General features: G+C 38.2%; 1 protein-coding gene and 3 long non-coding RNA genes across 15 annotated transcripts in view; 2 read left to right on the forward strand and 2 right to left on the reverse strand.

Moving 5' to 3' along the window:
- The window catches only part of LOC136250149 (uncharacterized), a 42720-nt gene extending 34945 nt beyond the window's left edge, over window positions 1-7775 (forward strand). The window contains exon 3 of the long non-coding RNA XR_010698451.1: window positions 7664-7775. This is a non-coding gene — a long non-coding RNA (uncharacterized lncRNA). The remainder of the gene's footprint in view (window positions 1-7663) is intronic.
- Window positions 1-21395, reverse strand: part of LOC136254613 (uncharacterized) — a 522347-nt gene that overhangs the window by 491195 nt on the left and 9757 nt on the right. The gene's annotated exons all lie outside the window — the stretch shown is intronic.
- The window catches only part of LOC136254412 (N-alpha-acetyltransferase 50-like), an 854489-nt gene that overhangs the window by 59280 nt on the left and 773814 nt on the right, over window positions 1-21395 (forward strand). The gene's annotated exons all lie outside the window — the stretch shown is intronic.
- On the reverse strand, window positions 17494-19839 carry LOC136250213 (uncharacterized). The gene is made up of 3 exons (XR_010698464.1): window positions 19634-19839; window positions 19353-19579; window positions 17494-17805 (listed from the first exon to the last, which is right to left on the reverse strand). It is a non-coding gene; the product is annotated as an uncharacterized lncRNA (long non-coding RNA).

Here is a 21395-nt window from a genome sequence, read left to right on the forward strand (position 1 = left end):
TTCAATCTTCATTGCGTGATGGTACGAGCTGACCTTCATCTCAAGTTCTACGTAGTTACTCAATGTGCTCCTGTGATCATCTAAAATAATTGGCGAAAAAAACTTTGGCAAATTGAACGTTATTTGCCAAATTCGCCAAAGTTTTTTACCACCAAAGTTTATACTATACGGTAACCGTTCACTATTTTCTAGGGTATTTGTATTTAGTAGATCATGGATTGACAGATCACATGACATACTTATCTAGCTAATTTTAATATGTTGACTATTGGGAGGATGCCAAGACAAGCTACAGGGAAAAGGACAAAATCAAGCTACTATTAGTCACTACCAGGAGTGCAGCTCAGACTTTAGGTCACGCCAAGGACTATCCTGTTTAGAAGAAAGGAGAACATTAGGTTCAGTAGCATGTGAAGCATGCCAACCTAGCGAATGTCACACACCCGTTCTTTGAAAATTAGTTTCTTTGAGATAGAATCTGAGAATGATTGTAGCAATATAATTAATGCCGTATACAGGTACATACTAATTTTCGAGGTACGTAATTTTTGTGATCACTTGTTTTCCATTTAGGTTACCTACATTGTATAATGATAGCATTGAACCAATCCTTGTACATGTGGTTGTTAACTTTTGAGGGCAAAAATTTTGCAGATAGCCATGCAACTGCAAAATTGACGTTCCTCCAAAATTTGTACATATATGGCAGTTGTTTGACAAGGAGAGGGTATTTTGATTCCTACTAAATATATGCCACCAAGTAAATTTTCAAACATTGGACCCTCTGATTCAGAAAGTGGATATGAGATTGGTTTCCACAGTTTAATACAATAGCAAATATTTGCTTGACTGCTGTATTAAGGTGACTGTTCTATCTACTGTAGGATTGCACCTATTATGTCGGCATAATTTCGAGCATAATAGGCCAACAAAAGCATCAAGCATTATGCCAGCATAGTAGGACGATTTTCAAGAATTTTAAATAAAATGTGCAATGTGCTCACCAAAAATGCTGCATAACATGAACATACTGCACATTGTTACTGCATTTCATATCAAAAACCTCGCAGTGTTATTATTTTTGCTATTTCTTGACTAAATATTCACACTTTATGGAAATAAGATCAAGTTACTCTAATAGAGCAGTCACTTATTGTAATACAATAGTCAGTATACTCTAATAAAATAGTCAAGTCTCAAGGTTGATTTTGAACTTTTCAGCATAATAGGCTGGATTTTTGAGCATTACTCAAAAGCATAACAGGCCAGTTTCAGAACATAATTGGCTTAAGCATAGTTCTATCAGAGTACATTGTATCTTTCAATCTTTGATGTATACTACAGTAGACCCTCAGTTATCTGACCCTCATTTATCAGGGGCAGGGGTTCAAAGGGTTTCATGGAACTCCTTTTGTAAGCACCTCTCTTACTCGAGGTACTCTAATAGAGCAGTCAAGATCGAGATAATCTAATAGAGCAGTCACAGCATTCTTAAGGGGAGCAGTGTAGCAGGCTATGTGTGGAGAAAATATAGTTGGTGAGGGTATCTATGGTGAGAGGCAGCTATTGTCAGCAGGTGATGACTTTTTTTTTGCTGTTGGACTGCTGAAGTTGCAATTCCAGAGTGGAACTCCCCCCCTTTTAAACAGTCTGGATCTGCCCCTGTTTATCCATACCCTGAAATTGGAAATGACTGTTCTAGTAGAGTATTTTGAGTGCAAGTGTATGCCGTATTAGAGTATTTCAACAGGGCTCTGTATATAAATGTATGGGCTTCAGGTATCTAAACAATCAAGACACACGGTAGTGTGTCGTGCGGCCCAAGAAGCCGGCGTGCCACCGGTGAGTATATTAACAGGAAGAAAGAAAACGCAATTTTCACACCTATGTAGCTCTGTGATCCCGTATCCGATTGGAACCAAATTTGCTAGAGAGGTGTCGGCCAGCAAGGAAATATGAAGAAAATCGCTCCAGCCATTTCCGAGATACGAGCGAACAAAATTTCGTTTTAATTTCTTCGTTTTTTTCTTATTCTTCTTCTACTTCTTCATTTCGCACACTTTGCAAAATCCGCCATAAAACACGAATGCGAGCTCGGATCGGGCTGAAATTTGGCACACTTAAAGGGCTCATTAAGGCGAATCTCTGTACCAACATTGACAGGAATCCGATGAACATTCACGGAGTTATGACCGATCATTTGCGTAAAATAAAGTCGAAGGTCTGTCACGCCTACAGGGTAAACTCCTTTCAGGAATCAGTTGAAAATTGCTATGTAGATGGAGCAACCATCGTAGGAGTGCCTTTTTGTGGTTTGAAAGAAATCGGGATAAAAATCACGGAGATATGACACAAAACCCGACCTGTGTCAAAATTACTCGATCGATTTTTATGAATAAAAATACTATTAGTTTTTGTGTCTATCAGGCAAACTGCTTAGAGCAATGAGCTGAAAATCAGTGTGTAGCTGGAATAATCATCATAGAAAATCCTTGCAGTAGTACAGAAGAATCGGATTACAAACCACTGAGTTATGATTCGAAAGGTAACTACGTGTAGCAAATGCGAGATCGAGATACTCTAATAGAACAGTCACACTAATAAAGCATTCAGCTGCATTTATAATTTACTCAATTATATTACATTGCAAGTTATTCTGTAGGGAATTCAGCTACAAACAAGTCACCCTGTAGTCAGATCAGCCAGAAGAAGGTACCTAATAGAGAGTTCAGCTACAAAGAAACCATCATGTAGAGAGTTCAGCTCAAACAAATTGCCCTGTAGAAAGATCAGCTAGAAGAAGTTACCTTGTAGAGAGTTCAGTTACAAAAAAACCACCATGTAGAGAGCTCAGCTGCAAAAAAATCTATCACTCTGTAGAGAGTTCAGCTAGAAGTCACCTTGTAGAGAGTTCAGCTGCAAATAAATCACCCTGTAGAGAATTCAGCTACAAACAAATCACCCTGTAGAAAGATCAGCTAGAAGAAGTTACCTTGTAGAGAGTTCAGCTACAAAGAAACCACCATGCAGAGAGTTCAGCTGCAAACAAATCACCTGTAGAGAGTTCAGCTAGAAACAAGTCACCCTGTAGAGAGATCAGCTAGAAACAAGTCACCCTGTAGAGAGTTCAGTTAGAAGAAGTCACGTTGTAGAGAGTTCAGCTACAATGAAACTCCAATGTAGAAAGTTCAGCTGCAAACAAATCACCCTGTAGAAAGTTCAGCTATGAACAGATCACCCTGTAGAGAGATCAGCTAGAAACAAGTCACCCTGTAGAGAGTTCAGCTAGAAGAAATTACCTTGTAGAGAGTTCAGCTACAAAGAAACCACCATGTAGAGAGTTCAGCTGCAAACAAATCACCCAGTAGAAAGTTCAGCTATGAACAGATCACCCTGTTGAGAGTTCAGTTAGAAACAAGTCATCCTGTAGAGAGATCACCTAGAAGTATCACCTTGTAGAGAGTTCAGCTACAAACAAATCACCTGTAGAGAGTTCAGCTACAAACAAATCACCCTGTAGAGAGATCAGCTAGAAGAAGTCACCTTGTAGAGAGTTCAACTATAAAGAAACCACCATGTAGAGAATTCAGCTGCAAACAAATCGCCCTGTAGAAAGATCAGCTAGAAGAAGTTACCTTGTAGGGATTTCATCTATAAACAAATCACCCTGTAGAGAGTTCAGCTACAAAGAAATCATCATGTAGATAGTTCAGCTGCAAACAAATCATCCTGTAGAGAGTTCAACTATGAAAAGATCACGCTGTAGAGAGTTCAGCTAGAAGAAGTCACCTTTTAGAGAGTTCAGCTACAAAGCAACCACCATGTAGAGAGTTCAGCTGCAAACACATCACCCTGTAGAGAATTCAGCTACAAACAAATCGCCCTGTAGAGAGTTCAGCTACAAAGAAATCATCATGTAGATAGTTCAGCTGCAAACAAATCATCCTGTAGAGAGTTCAGCTATGAAAAGATCATGCTGTAGAGAGTTCAGCTAGAAGAAGTCACCTTTTAGAGAGTTCAGCTACAAAGCAACCACCATGTAGAGAGTTCAGCTGCAAACACATCACCCTGTAGAGAATTCAGCTACAAACAAATCGCCCTGTAGAGAGACCAGCTAGAAACAAATCACCCTGTAGACAGATCAGCTAGAAGAAGTTACCTTGTAAAGAGTTCAGCTGCAAACAAATCACCCTGTAGAGAATTCAACTACAAACAGATAACCCTGCAGAGAGTTCAGCTAGAGTCAAGTCACCCTGTAGAGAGAATCCTGTAAAGAGTTCATATACGTACAAGCAGATCACCCTGTAGAGAGTTCAGCTACATTTCAAGTCACCCAGTAGAGAGGTCAGCTGCAAATTATCCTGTGGGGATTAATTGACATGTAATAAATATATGCTCTCTTTTTATTTTATGAACTCTTGATATATGCATTATATATATAATTTGTACATTTACTGATAAAATCAGAATGAGTTAAAGTATTTATAAAATCTGCTTCATCTTTTTCTTTTTCCTGTGGTAAAGAAAAATATATAGGTTAAAAAGCCCCAAAGCTGGCCATAGGCCGGCTTTGGGGTATACAAATACAAAAAGAAGTGAAATCTAATCAAAAAAAGCCAAGCTGTAAAAAAAGGAGTGCGGCCCTTGAAAAGGCTATGGTGAAAAAAAGTGTGAAATCCAAGGTGGCGGCCAAGAAATGGCTGTGATGGTAGGTTAATGGTAAAAATTTTAATAACAACAATTCAGGTGAATTTTGTGCCAATTGACCAAGCGGCACCAAATTCACCTGAAGTGTTGTTATTAAAATTTTAACCATTAACCTACCATCACAGCCATTTCTTGGCCGCCACCTTGGATTTCACATCTTTTTTCACCATAGCCTTTTCAAGGGCCGCACTCCTTTTTTTACAGCTTGGCTGTTTTTGATTAGATTCACTTATCTGAACACTTTTATCACTTTCTGAGAGCAAAGAGGTTTGGATTACCAAAGGTTCACTGTTTACAGTGTATAGTTGTTGATGCCCAGGCCAGACCCGGATTCTGACTGTACCCCTACTCACTACACAACTAAGGCCTCTGCTATCAGCTAGACATACTAGTAATTGGTACTTTAGTTAGTCCATAATAATATTATGATATGCAGTATTTACAGTACCTGACAACCATTTTATAAGATACACAGCAACACTACAACAGATGCATGCAAGTGGGTATTAAATAGAATGCACATTAACCTTAAGTCTAGAAAAAGCTACGTAGGTGGTACCAAAAACTGGAGAAAGTGCACACTCACCTACTGTAGAATTGTTATGATTGAAAAAGCACAACACATACCATTTTTACATTTCTATTTCATTCACTATATATCTATTTGGAATTCGGTGTTTAAGGGAGAAGCAAATGCCCAACTGTCCTTGTCTCATTTAGTAGTGCTGCAATCATTATGGCTTCACAACCTCTCTCCATGACACCTGGACAGTCCTCCTGTGGGTTACTAGCCTTGCCTCCGGAGGATTCACCTGCACAAGGCTCAAGCATCTAAGTGGTGCATCCCAGTACTAGTGAAAATATTTTACATGAGCCCAATGACCCTGTAGAAACTACTGATGGGGTGGGTGGGGGGATCACTGGGGATTAAGTGATATTCATGTTCTATTTTATGTGTACACTAGCATTGGTACCTGCCCTAGTACAGGACCGTCTCTACATTAAACATTTTAATGGAACAGAGACCAAGCATTAAACACCAGCACCACTCATGTAACTATGTATAGAACATGCATGGTAAAGTTTCTTTTAAAGAGCGTGTGGTTGCTTTATGCCATCCTGCAAGTATAGTGAAATGATGTGAACATGTAGGCAAGCTATACCTCAGCGCTGCATGTACGTATGTAGAACTATAGTATTGTGTATACCTATATGGTTACCACACAGGTGAAAACTACAGTGTATGTGGTGCTAGTAGTAACTATCCTGCAGGCTGTACATTTAATTAACACCATTTCAGATTCTACATGACCTTCTATTAAGGGTACAAACACCAAACCATTTTGTTCGTGGATTGATAGGAACTTTTCAGTGAGTCTTTCCTACCAGTACCTCTTTCCTACCAGTACCTTCATTGTGCTGTAAAAGCTAACAAAAGCATTGCTACATGCATTAAGTGCAGGACATCTTTAGGCTTAAAATGTGACATAATAGTTAATACATTGGGAACCAAGCAGTGCATGTCTTGCATATATTCATGTTGACAGTGCTTTAAAGACAAGATTATTATGGTATATTTTAAGTGCGTATAGTGAAATAATAAGCATGTAAACTACATACAAGCTAAGGCAATTGTATACACGTATCTACATGTCAGGTGGTGTACACATGCACATAGCATGAGTTTCTACATGATGTTTACCTTACTGACAACAAAGAGAAATAAACTTGTGCATACACAATTTGCAATTATAGTCACTGCATGGCAATTAAGCAATTTGCTCTGTGCTATGCACCTTCTGTATTAATGTTGTAGTGACACATATACCTCTTGTTATACAACATTGGAACTCAAGCAAAACCCCAGGTGTTTAAACATCATCATTTAAATGTCCTATATGACTTTAAGGTAATGCATCCTATAGAGAAAAAAGATACAAGCAGGATTAGTGAAACAGTGAAGCATTTGCACACACTGTTCCTCAGTGCATACTATCTGCATGGTGCCAGTAATATCATATTTCAGATGCACAGTGGTAGCTGCCCAATCATGCAAGTTGTTTAATTACTACAACAGTAATGAGGTAAATCTGAGCAAGTCCTCATACAGTTTTGCATGCCAGTGTCACTTATCTGCTTAAAAACATAGATGTACATACGTAGTACGAATACGGTACATTGGCAAATTTCCTATGTACGTATACCAGTAATTTGCCTGTTTTACCACAAAAGTGCTATAAGGCCACTCCAATTGGTAATTATGTTTCTGGTCCACCGCCCGCATCCTTTTTTGGAGAACATGAAATTTCAGAAATACATGGGGAAAATGCCCGCATCAGATTTTTAAAAAAGCTAGAGTTCAGAAACAAATATTGGGCTGCAACAAAGATGCTAAATCAAACTGCTGAAGTATCATAAATTGCCTTTTATCAGTGAAAACCAGCAAGAAATGGGCATAGTGTATAGTACAGATCGATATACTCTAATAGAACAGTCAGTAAATCACAAAAATACACTAACTGAGCAGTCACTTCATTGTTGCTTTGTTTGCTGAATTCCGCCCGCCCGCATCTAAAACTAAACTTCAAATGACCAGAAACATAAAAAACAAATTGGAGTGGTCTAATAGTAAAGCAGTCTACATTATGTGCCAGTGGTCAAAAACTGTGAGCAGAAAAGTTTGTGGACTACGAAATACTTAAAATATGTATGTAATATGTACTTTGCTAATGATTGAGTGCTGACAATAATTGAGTGTTTATGGCTACGTATTTCTATTTTTTGGGGAAACCAAAGTTATTTTTTAGCTGTGCTGAATTACCACCTCACCACCAAACACTGATACACATACAACACTAAGTGTAATTTACCATATGGTTGATGTGTAGTTGATGATGTTAAGGATTATCACATGATGATGTAGTGTAGATGTGTTCTGTATTATTTGATGTTATAGATTGAGAGTGATGATATATGTGATGCTATAGAAAAGGATAATCCTTTAAAGTTACAACAAATTCTTGATGATAAAGGAATTGATCCAGATGCTCCTCTTTATGTAAGTGTGTCATGTAATAATTCACACTGTCATATAGTGTTATTGTGATAATGTACATGTGCTTGAATCTTTTCTCTTAATTTGCCTTTACTGTAAAAGTAGGTGTTTTATATTTTATTATTAGTCTGAATTGTGACCTGGACCAACTGTACATAACTGATTATTATACATTTTAGATTATTTTGTTACATTAATACATAATCAAACATACTGTTTGACATAAGAATTAAGGAAGGGGAAAGAGTGGCTTAATATAACAAACAAACAAACAAACAAACAGTAAACAGCTTCCTCACTCATTTAGTGTACTTTTATGACCAAAACTGTATACAATTCTGTGGTCATGTGATCCAATTGTATTATTGGTTATTGCATACGTACATGGTCTGATTATCAATTACTCTCAATAACAACTGATTGATTAACCGATTATTGCATAATCGATTCACTTATAATTATAGAATTAATTCAATGATATACGTACAGCAGATCTTGATTAGCTCCTATTGTGACATTGTCCCTTTGAACATTTGAGTAGGAATCATACAGATAGAAAAGCTATGCAACAAGGGAGGTCATCTACACCTGCAGCTACAGTAGACATTTAATTCCTACTTCAGTCATACACGGCCTGTCAATAGTACACCAATACTGAAGCAACCATTCAATAATAAATATCTATAGTGTAGCTGTAGGTGCACATACCGTAGATTACTACCCTTGTTTCATTTCTTTGATCCCTACTCAATTATACAATTTCTAATTTTCATTATACGATTGTTTGAATACTTTTTTTGTACTAACAATTCATTGCTGATTAGCACCTATGTGATAGTGGAGAAAGAAAGGAGGCACAAAGGAGGTCAAAGGGACGCATGCATTGTAGCTGGCAAAAAGGCACAGCCCAGGCCTAAACAGTGTTGAACAGTAAAGAAATCAAGCCTGTAGTCTTATCCATAGTTGAGTTATGCTTGGTTGAAGGAATTAGTTAAGCAGTCAGTTAGTAGAGAATTCAGTTAAATTTGGGTTCACTCTCAAGACATTTATGAGACTTTTAGTTATGCCCAACCAATACTGTCAAGAAAATATGTGAGGTTGGTTTGGATGATATTTATGGGAAAGCCCAAACCTCCATGACCATTTCTACTCTAAAATACGTGATGATTGAAGTTTCACCCTCCACCAAGTATGTGTTACTAGGGACACATTGAATCTATTGAACAATGTAACATGTCAACCACAAAATTTAATCCTTAAATGTTCATAAGCCTATAATTACGCATGTCCCTTGACAACACATAAGCCTACATTTACGCTTTTACATACAGCTCTGTATGGCTGTAAACAAAGCGTTGTAATATTTGAAGTATTAATCTTATGGCTTTGTAATTTATGGTGCTCTACATGTGATGTAATAAGGATTAAAATGATACCTAGGGGTTGTCCTTAAAGATAGGAAACAAAACTTGCTGTGTAAACAATTTTCAGCAAAGAACCACAAAAAATACCTTTAGAAAATGATCCATAATTCCTTGCCAGTTTGACCAAATCGCTGCAAACAAATATTAATCAAATTTCCATTCAATGCCATATACAGCTCTTGTGATTAAACCACTATCAATATGACGACTGAGATGAAGAATGTGCCATTGTGAAAAAGAAAGACATCGTTCATAACAAGTAACCCTCTCGTGTTGTAGTGGTTGTTTAGCCTTCTCTAAATACGTAGGCCAATGAATAAGCTTTTTATTGATATGTAGTTTTAGGCTGATAGGCAATATGTATTCCATAAATTTTCTAATAAACACGTGATTCATCTAACAACGGTGATTGAATGTATTGTGGTCTATGGGGAAAGTACAAAGTTGCCTCATTGTGTCTACAGTAGACCAGCTACGGATGATTCTTTGACATCAACAAATTCCTCTAACTCGAAAGTAATGTGTTGCAATTGAGAAGCCGCACCCATAGGTCTAGTGGTGAGTTATTGTCTGAGTAGCATTCACTGCCCATACTTTTGTATGGGATTCACGAGAATCAGTCACCATTGAGACTTGGTACCATGCAAACCTGATTTATTTTGAATAATTTAGTATGCATATCGTCTATTGAGTTATGAAAGGCTATCATTACCTCACAATTTAAAGAGGTCTGTATTAAAAAGGTTGAAATTCCTTATTAATATTACACGCATATTTGCCTTTAGGAGAGCATGTTCTAGTGTATTACGTTTATGTAGCTGTCGTACTAAATTGATGTTCACCTCTAGCAGTTGTTCTTCATGTTGTTGCTAAGCAATTAACTTTGATCACTAGGGTATCACTTGTAGCAAAGTCATTTATTGAATTTTACCCAATAAAATACCCAATAAAATAACATAAGAAAAGCTAGTGGCCAAACAGTCTAATAGAGTGGTTGCACAAATAATTACATTAGACATCCTTAGAAAAATGTGTGGCAAGAATCCATCGCCAGAATGCAAAAAAATTGTTTATTTGCTTGTACTGTCACAGCACAAGTACAGATAACTTATCCACTACAGTGCTACATTCAAGGTATTCATATACTAGAATGATGACAGCTTAGCTGGTCTAGTTTCTGAAATTACCACTATTAGCTGGAGCGCTCACAAGGTCAGATACCTAGTTACGTTTGCCATTGTGATAAAAGAGTTTTTCTGACACAGTTACGAAGAAACAAAAGCAGTTTAACTTCTCCGTGCCGACTTATGGATGGACCTGTTTCGAGAATGTGTGGGCAAAAACATGCTATTTTTTACCATGTATGTAGAAAGCAAACAGGCTATGCTCTAGTAGGTTAGTACCTGATAACAGACGATTATCAATACCGAAGTAGTTTGACTGTTAGTTACTTTACAATCTGCATCAAAAGAAAGGATGGCACCAGAGTTGATGTTTTCATCTGAATGTGCACCCCAGCTATCAGTTATAGGCTCAAAAGTGAAATGGACATTATGATTCACTTTCAGCTATGTTCAGCCCATTACACAGTGCTACAAACAGTGTGTGATATTTCCAGTCAATTACACCAGGTGTCGGCCCATAATTGAATATGTCTGGAAATGCTGTCCTTTCAAAGTTTATAGTGTTAGGATTGGGCTAGGAGGGAGGCCAGACATGATGGTATTGACATGTAATTAAGTTATGAGTTTTTGGCTTGTACTGACCACAAAGGCATGCCTAAGTTTACCTCTGAGGTTAACAGTTTACTATGTTGTGCCAGCCTACTTGTATCAATCACCTGTACTGCAGTAGAAAATGTATTTACAACTTGATTGCCATTAGTACTTTTACTTGTGGTATTCATGATCTCCTGTACAACCAGTTTTTTAAGCTAGAATGAACAAGGCATTAGTGAATCTGCTCACATTAGGGATAGAGCCACTGTATATTCTAAGCCATGGCAGCATAAGCCAAGTATGACCATATAGCTATATCATTCCAAGGCAAGCAGAAGGCCTTGACTGAAGTCCTTATGACTCCTTTCCTACAAAGGCCCAATTGATTCCATAGAAGCCCTTTCATGTGACCAGTAGCTACTCTTTAAAATGCTGTACTATCAGTATCAGTGAGTGTTTGATAAGTAATCAGCTCTACAGTACATTGGTGGCCCCAATGTTTGAAACAACATACAAGTGGTAGAAACACAGGAAAGGAGAAACAATAAAAGTTAAAATGTCCGGTCAAATTGCTTGATGTCCACTCAAATTTCACAATGCCCTGACAGTACAACAGGACATGTCTGAAAAGTTATTTCACACACTGTACAAATGATGAATAGCAGGAAAGCACTTCTGTGAGTAATGTATTCACCGCAAATAATTCAGATGAATCACGAGTCTCAACTATCAACTACTGACTTGAAAGTGAAGTGGCCATTACGCTTCTCTTTGATCTATTTTCAGCCTGTTGTGTGGTGTTGAAAATGGAGATGCCTCTGCGGTCGGGTTTAACTCCGAAAGTTACTGGCATTCGGTGCTGAAACTTTGCCAGATCATACACTTGGCTAAGTAGATTATAACTATTTAACAAGAAAGAACTTGAAAAATGCATCATTACATGTATGTCAAGTTTTCACAGATTTTGTCTCGATAAAGAGTTTTTAAAGTATTAGCTGGTGCTAGAGGTAACACAACATCAGCTTTGTTTTTGAAATTTTTATCAAAGTTTGCATACATTTTCAGTTATTTATTTGGCTGGCTGTGGGTACACACCTGTTTTACTTAAGCAAAGTTGTAGCAGGAAGAAGTGTGATTACAAGCGTTGTGATCATATTACTTAATCATTCATAATTTCCATACAGCAACTTGCAATGAGTTTGGCATACCCATCAAGTCTATTATACACTCCTTGTAGCTTATGAATAACTTCTGCATTTTTATCATTAACTTTTATCAAGAGACTTTGATAAATATTTCAACAATGCAGTATATTGGTAACCCATACATTGCACTTCATTTAAAGGTGGCCCATGCAAACCAGGTGTAATGAATCAAGACAAATGGTAGTGTGTTGTGCGGCCCAAGAAGCCGGTTCGCCACACCATGAGTATATTAACAGGAAAAACCGTAATTTTCACACCTACTGTCTGTGATCCCTTATCCTATTGGAACCAAATTTGCTAGAGAAGTGTCGGCCAGTTAGGGAGGTCTTCATACCAAATTTGAAGAAAATCGCTCCCGCCATTTCCGAGATACGAGCGAACAAACTTTTGTTTTAATTTTTCGTTTTTTTCTTCTTCATTTCGCACACTTCGCAAAATTTGGCATAAAACACAAATGCATGCTCCAATTGGGCAGAAATATGGCACACATAAAGGGCTCATTAAGGCGGATCTTAGTACCAACTTTGGTAGGAATCCAATGAAAATTCATGGAGTTATGATCAATTATTTGCGTAAAATGAGGTTGAAGGTCTGTCACACACAGAGGGTAAACCCCTTGAAGGAATGAGCTGAAGATTGCTATTTAGATGGAGCAACCATCGTAGGAGTGCCTTTTTGTGGTTTGAAAGGAATCGAGATAAAGACCATGGAGATATGACACAAAACCCAACCTGTGTCACAATGACTTGTTCGATTTTAAAAGAAAACTATTAGTTTTCATGCCTACCAGGAAAACCGCTTAGAGAAATAAGCTGAAAATCGGGATGTAGCTGGAATAATCATCATAGAAAGTCTTTGCAGTAGTAGAGAAGAATCAGAATATAAACTACTGAGTTATGATTCGAAAGGCAACTACGTGTAGCAAATGTGAGATCGATATACTCTAATATAACAGTCACTTTAATAGAGCATTCAGCTACATTTATTTCTTACTCCATTATAGAATTATATTCCATTGCAAGTTATTCTGTAGGGAATTCAGCTACAAACAGTTAATCTGATAGACAATTCAGCTACAGGCAAGTCACTCTGTAGAGAGTTTGCCTAAAAACAAGTCACCCTGTAGAGAGATCAGCTAGAAGAAGTCACCTTGTGGAGAGTTCAGCTACAAAGAAACCATCATGTAGAGAGTTCAGTTGAGAGTTGTGCAAGGCATACATGTTTGGGCCAGTTTTCTGACATATGTGGGTTTAACCCTTAAACCTGCAGCTGTTTTATAAAACGCAAGCACTGAAAATGCATAATCCAGTAAACTGGATCGCATGCATGCCTTGTAAAACTAAATACTAGAACCCAAAAACTGTTAATGCTATCAAACACCATCGTACTCATTGTTAAATTTTGGTTTGAATGGTTCCTTACTTCGTCGGGTTCATCCAACCCAGAGATACCCGCTTGAAATAGTAAAAGAACTATCCCTCCATCTACCTTCTTCATAGTGATGTACAAAGGCCATAACTCAGCCGTACTTCATTGTATCGAGTTTCTCTTGGTGTCATGTTGCTCCTCACGTGATGGCGATTCAGTTGCTATATGGATATGACATGATAGCATCAATGTCGGACGACCACAATGACAATAAGAAGGTGAAAGGGTGCAAAATGATTCAGCACAGGTGAGTTCCTTGTTGTATGTAGAAAGTTTATACACGGGTAGATAGCTTAGTCTTTGCCAATTAATAAAATCTATTTTTCTAAGCGATCGAACAAGCGCTTCATGAGATATGCCTATTTGTAACCACCTATGTAAATTGGCAAAAGTATTGTGCATCCAATTGGTTTTTTTTATTTTATAAAATCCAGCTTTCTGGGTTATGCGAGTTTAAGGGTTAAGAGATAAATCATTGTTTATTAAATGTGCGTACTTTTGTATTATCTAAAATATTCTGTAAATTTTTTGTATGCTTTGTTCTTAGTGAAGAAATAGTCTACTGGACATAATCTTAATCGTCTACTCAAGAGGAGTTCAAAAGTCTTTGTTTTATTGTGGTGACATAAGTTATTAGCATCCGCTCAAAATGGTAGTATGTGATTGATATTTCTTCGCTGAATTTGTGATTGCATGAAGAAAGGAAAACTTACCCAGCAACTGATTCCCCATTTCCCGGCTGTACAGATAATATTTCTGTTGTTGCTACATTGTAGGGCTACAACTACAAATGTTATTGGCATTTGAGGTTGAAATTTTGTCAGAGCATACTATACACTGTCCCAAGTAGATCTTAAATATTTAATAAAGCTGTCTGTCTGTCTGTATTCCATCCTTATGACGCAGCTAACTCAACAACCAAAGCACGTATCAACATGGGACTTTAATGAAATTAAGCGCTCATCATCTGGCAAGTTGTTACTAATTGCCACATGCTTTTGTTTGCTCTCTACAGAGCTTTGAAGGGGTGGGTGTAGAGGAGAACTTGAGGTACATTCCTGTCAAAACCATGAACAAACAGCTTTAATGTATGGACATTTGTTTGTTTTTGGTTGACCAATGGGGTTAGTGATAAAACTGAGCCACATACTACAGACTGGGAGCTGGGAAATCACATGCACAATTTAAAAAAAAAAAATTTTATTAAGTTTTTTCATTTCTCAGGTTAGATGCACTGCCCTTGCCACCACTCCCAGCACTGGCTGTTAAGTACTGGACAGCTGGGAATTATCAGTTACTGAACAAATTACTCAAGGGTGCCAGAATCAAGGCAGCCCTAGGAGTAGGCCATGCAGTTTGACATTAGATGTTATCGGATAATGTTTTGATGACTGATGACCCCATAAACACATCAAGGCAGTCCTTAATAAAGAAGAGCATTGATTTGTTAGAAGCTTGCAACCTGTTCTGCACACTATTTTTGACATACAGTATTCATCCTTTGTGTTCTCCAATCACCGCCGACTGTGATGCGTGAATAATTGGTCGAGGACTGCAGCATTAGCTGTGGTTTTAGCTCCTCCTGACTTCAGACTGTGCAGTCCAAACTCCATGGCTTCAAAAGCTAATGTAGACATCTTCGTGAATAGATCCAATATGTAGGAGTAGCTTATCTGACCAGACTGCCTCAGGGATTCCCCATTCTTTGTTGTTTGGATTGTCTGAAATATGAAGCAATCATCCACCCATCTCATGCCTGTCTTGGCCATGTATCGCTCCAGCACAGCCACAAATCTTGGAATTGGTTTGAGATAGAAGAATCTCATTTCCTTACTACAGCACAATTGGTCATTCTTACTCTTCATAATATTGACTTTAAGCATCTCTGCTGCAACTGAGCAATCACATGGTCTCAAGGCTACCAGCTCAGTGCAATGTAAGAATCCTGAGAAGCCAAGTAAGCAGGCAGTCACCACCAGCCTGAAGTCTGATAGGGTGCCTGAGCTTTTCTCATCTCTGACCATTGCCTCCAGCATCTCAACTGTAAGTGGTTCTTTCTTCACAATTCTTCACAATAGGTTTAGCCAATTTACACTGAAGCCCTTCTAGAATATCTCTCATGGGATGAAGGAGCTGCACAGCCAGAACTTGAGTGTACACATGATTAAGCTTGGCTTATGTAACATAAGTCTTAGATTTGGTTATCTCCCCTAGATGTTGCAGTAAAACAAAATGGTGAGCCTTGGACAGACAGAAGCTGAATTGAAGATGCCCATGATCATGACATTCATATTCTGAGATACTTTTTGACTGTACACATCAGCGTGACTGCATAGGATTGTATCGGGTGGGTTACTAACTAGGTCTCTTAACTTGGGGTTATAAAGTTCATCCAGAAGCTTCTTCTCTTGGTAAACCTACAGAAGATGGAGTATGAACTATATAGCAAGTGTACAATTCCTTCTCAGTGTTTATTTCACATTTCTCATTGGCCTGGCAAACATTATTTGACCATTCTCACTGTGAGCGATGACAACCTATTCACCCAGGACATACATACCAAACATTTGTTGTGACCAATGAAGGTATACATGGTTAATCTACCCACCAATCCCTCACTGTGACCAATAAAATACAGTTTGGACATACAAGTCATACATACATACCAGCCTCTCACTGTCACCAATGAGAACAGCTGGGACATATGCAAACATAAAAATGCAGAATATAACATAATACAGACAATTTTACATAATAGACACCAAACAACTTTATAAAATTTATTTATTTATTGATTGTTTTGTAATATTCAAATCATTATTATTATTATTATCAGAACTCTACCTGGAGGGCCAACATGATGTATGGGGGGCCATAAAATAAACTAGTGCCTGATGGACTGATACTGGTTGCTATATGGTCGCAGGCTTAATGCACACTCCAAGCTAACTCAACAACTCTTGGTATAGTCCTTTTAACATTCTGCAGGTTAGCACTGTTATTAGCTACAGTAGGATATAAGTGATAATCATAGTCATACAAGTGGTGTTGCCCTATACCCTAGTCCATCCTATTACTGGCATGGCCAGAAGGATTATGGTTTATAAACTCTAACAAGAAACACATTCACAGAATTGCTGGCACGGTGCATAGATGTGAAGGGATCAGTGTGAGTAGGCATGCAAGCTTTTCTGACCCTTTGCAGTGGTAGCACACAGCAGTGTATGACGCTAATGACTGTTTAGCTGTGTGATTGATGTCCAGTCAATCTCTAGTTCATTGAGATATTGTGCATGACAAACCAACCATCACAACCTGGTGATAAAAAGGAATAGTACATGTGGTGCTCTCCCGTGACTGGATCCCTAGACAGAGGAACGTCATCTTTGATGTCCTTTCTTGGAAGCAAAGCTTGCCAGCTGAAAATACGTATGTAGCAACCCTATGCTCTGCTGAATCAATCACTTTGGAGGTGACATTTGGTCTCCTAGACTATACACAGGAAAAAAAGTGGCATTTCCTGTAGCAGGATATGTGCAGGAAATTTACAGGACAGGTGACATTTCCAGCACATATCCGGGAGATGGAAATGTACAGGAAATTTGCAAATTTCCTGTGCATTTCCTACTACATGATGGGGCACAATTTCCTGCAGATTTCCTGCACTGGACATATGAAATTTCCTACAGATTTCTTCTATAAGGTATTTATGAAATTTCCAATACATTTCCCCTATACAGTATCTATGGAATTTCCTATAGATTTCCCTTATACAATATCTATGACATTTCCAACAGATTTCTCGTATACAGTATTAATGAAATTTCAAATACATTTCTTGTATGGTATCAATAAAACTTCTACATGTGGTAAAACCTGTAAACAATAATATCTACATGGTACTATATACATTATATACAAGTACACATGCAGTTACAAGGGTATAGTATAGCTACAAGTTAGTCACATAATAATGCAGTACCATATATCAGATTTTGTGACCCATCACGAAAACTTCTTTTGCTTGGGACAAAGTGTGATCACCTGGGCTGAACCTGTTTAATTGACTACCATCTTTATCATCATATCAGCATGTTTGCTCCTTAAGCTTGAGTTTTAACTTTCATTAGCCCATCGTGTCACTCCTTGCTAGATGTCTCTCTGCTCTCTTGGTGTGTCGATGTCACTTAATATCTTCTTGATTGATAGCTATTTCCACCTTGCCCTTAAGTTCGGCATATTACAGCTGCTCCACTTTATTGAAGATTCTGTAAATTGTATAATGTAAATGAATGCACGGCATAATACACATTAACAAAAAAATGCAACCTACACTACAATATAACTATTTTGTTTTGTTTTACTTGGACATTTAAGAAAGTTAAACGATGCAAGATTACTGAAAACAGATCCAGTGTAGCCATATGAAAAATGTTTGTGGTCAGGGCCAACAAATATGAAAAACTGAATACATTAATACTATGCATAGAAAACGCATTAATAGTAGGATCTACTGTATTTCGCAGACTGGACTCGCAGACTGGACTCGCAGACTGGACTCGCAGACTGGACTCGCAGACTGGACTCGCAGACTGGACTCGCAGACTGGACTCGCAGACTGGACTCGCAGACTGGACTCATGCACTGAGCTAAACAGCTTCTTAACAGTTACCCAGGCATTATCTAGGTCTTGTACCACTGGAAACACCATTATCAAGCTAAAACTGCTGAAGCTGCTCTTCCTACAAAGTCACAGAGTTCGCGAATGTACTAATTTAATAGAATGTTTAGAAAACATGTGAACTTGTGCATACTAGCAGTGGTGGAGGCTATTGTAGTTGCGTAGGATTAATTCCTTTGCTGCTTTACTGCTTAGTACTAGTGGATAGGCTACTATGAATGGCCAGAAGTAAATACTTAGCGATGTAGTTAGTATTGCGCTATCCGCTTAATGCTGCCCGCTAAGCTAGTTTACACCGATCTACAAATATGTTGTCACTATATAGACTGTGTAGAAAAGGCTATGTGTAGCCTATATCTAAACTATTTATGCACTATTATAACGTCTTGTAAATATTCTAATAAATTAGTGCACATGCGATATTTGTGACTTTGTAGGAAGAGCAGCTTCAGTAGTTTTAGCTTGACATTAGTGTCTACAGTGGTACAAGAACTAGAAAATGCCTGGATAATTGTTAAGAAGCTGTTTCTAGCTTAGTGTGAGTCCACTCCACAAAATACATTAGGCTTATTAGTAGCGGGTTGGCAGCTATTCTTGAAAATTAGCTCCTTAAGTGGCTGAAATACAGCAGAATCAATACCAAAATCTTTGGCTAACTGTTGAAGGCCATCCACCACTGATTCTCATGAAGTGAGGTCCTCGTGTCAAAGCCAGAAAAGGTGACTAGAGCCTGACAGGACACCCAGAAAACATAACGTCAAGAAACCAGTTTTGAGCATCAAAATCGCCGGATAGTTTGATAGTGTAGCTACCGACTAGAGGTGGTCGTTCAATTTCCCCTGGTGTATAATCTGGATCACTTTCTAAAATCAAGTTACAAATAATGGTAAAGTACTGTGTGGTATTATGTTCAATCCAAATGCACCTGGGAATGCATACATACTACTCAAGGTACTACTTAGCACAATTACTGTAGGCAAGATATGAGCGATGTAGGATATAAGGTTACACATATTTTGAACAGGATGTCTGTTTGTGGCCTTGTTTAATGATGCACCACAGAATAAACACATACTACAAACAAATAAACACATAATTACAAATAAGACTTGTAATCACAAAAGAGAACCTCACCTACAGACCAGGTGACACATCAACGACATATTCAGTAACAGCTCAAACTCAATTGTAGGTTGGCATCCTGAGGTCCGAGTGACTTTTTCAACAGGTGCTATAGTCTTAATGATGTTCACCATCTTGGCAAAGCTTAATACATCTGGTGATACATTCTGCTGACGAGTAACACTATATTTATCTCCAGACATACTATATACTCTATTGATGAGTGCAATTTTGATAACCTGGATATAATAAATATTTGTGTAATGGACTAGGCGACTCTAAATGATGCCTACCTTGTTTTCCTGCACGGAGTTGTAGTAAGAAGAGCTTGTTTGTTTCCTCACATTAGAAGCAGTGGCAATAATACCATTCCTTTTCACATATGCATATGGGATTATAGCTGTTAAGGTAGGCGGGTGATGTGCGAGTAGTGACTTGAGTCCAGAACCCCTCGAGTTGAGACGGCCGCTTCACTGGCATTTTTTAATTTCACTACTTGCTTGCGGAGTCTTCTCTTTCTCTGTCACAGAAGAACGCTTCGATTCTCTCCAACTTTCTGCCAGCACCTGCCAACGTCGCCATTTTTAATGTTCCCGCGCAGCATAACAAACGCCTCAACTTTTGTCAGAAAAAATATTAAGTTGTGCGCTTAGTAAAATCGAGGTTAAAAACAATCGGTTAAAATTCTTGCTCTTTGCGAACCACCCAACGTTTTACTCTAGAAGAGAAAGAGAGTATCTTCCCTCATGTACAGCTAGCTAAGCTTTATACGTAGCTATACTATAGATTATATAGAGGACTATGGTTATTAGTACAATTTAAACTCTAGTGCACAGACTAACGTACGAGAAGCCATACAATTGCACATAAGGGTTTGCTGCTTAATATCATTTCAGCCCTTCAGTACACTCAGACTTACTTCAAAGATTCTGTTGAGCAGCCTGCAACTGTCAGCACCCAACTAAATTACGTTTCAGATTGCCGCATCTCTTGAGTGATGATTTTAAAAATTTTCCTGGTGGAGGGGGGGCCTGCCCCCAGACCCCCTTGAAAATACGCTACAATTGCTATACCCTCAACTGTGGTGGCCTACCCGACTCTATTTTTCCAGAGCCGGCCCTGCTTGGTAGTCTTGTTCGGTTACACTTTGGTTCACACTTATCAGATTTGATCAATTTAATTGTTCAGGACAAGTAGTGCAATCTGGATCCAGAGGCAGAGATGGTTTCAGTGCCCACGGGTGATTAGTGCTGTGAGAAACTGGCAATCTGGCTCAGTGCCCGAGACATGCTGAAACATGTAGTAGCTGCTGTAATAAATGAAGGAGTTGATTATATAATTAGGTACAGAATTTTGCATGTATGATCAGCTTTGGCTACACATCATGTGCAATTCCCACTGGGCCAAACTGGAAATTGACAAATAGCTACACCAAAATCTTTTAAGTGCGTTCTATGTAAGTAATTATGCATCAGATGTAAAGCAAAGCACACATCACAATGTCGACCCCATTTGATGTAGTGTCATACTCATACATTATGTAGAGCCATTTTTCTATGATAAATTGTGTGGGAATACTACCTTAAATAGACATGTACTTCTTGTAGCCAATATAGCTCCTAATGGCATTCAGTCCCCTTCATTGACTCATTGTCAATAATCTCTCAACGGACCACCCTATAGTTTGTGGCTGCTGATAATAAAATATCTGAGTTGAGTTAGCTACATATACGTATGCTGGTGAGAATTTTATACATTTATCCCAGAAATTTTATTACAGTTGTAGTGGCACAATGGATCCTAGCCACTACTGCTATGATCCAGTAGCAGTAGTGGCTATACTGGATGGTAGCTTCATTGGTTTTGTATACATAATTATATGTTGACCTGGTTATAGTGGTATTCCTCTGGTAAGAGTAGAAATGTGTGTGCTGAAGCTCCAACAGATACTGTAGAAAATGTATGGGAGATGAGTTTCCCAGTTTGCTGTGTATAGAAAATTGTTCCAGCTCATCGATAGAATGATTTTTGCTTATTGTGAGATGACACATAACA

This window comes from Dysidea avara, chromosome 1 (assembly GCF_963678975.1).
Source record: "Dysidea avara chromosome 1, odDysAvar1.4, whole genome shotgun sequence".
NCBI lineage: Eukaryota > Metazoa > Porifera > Demospongiae > Dictyoceratida > Dysideidae > Dysidea > Dysidea avara.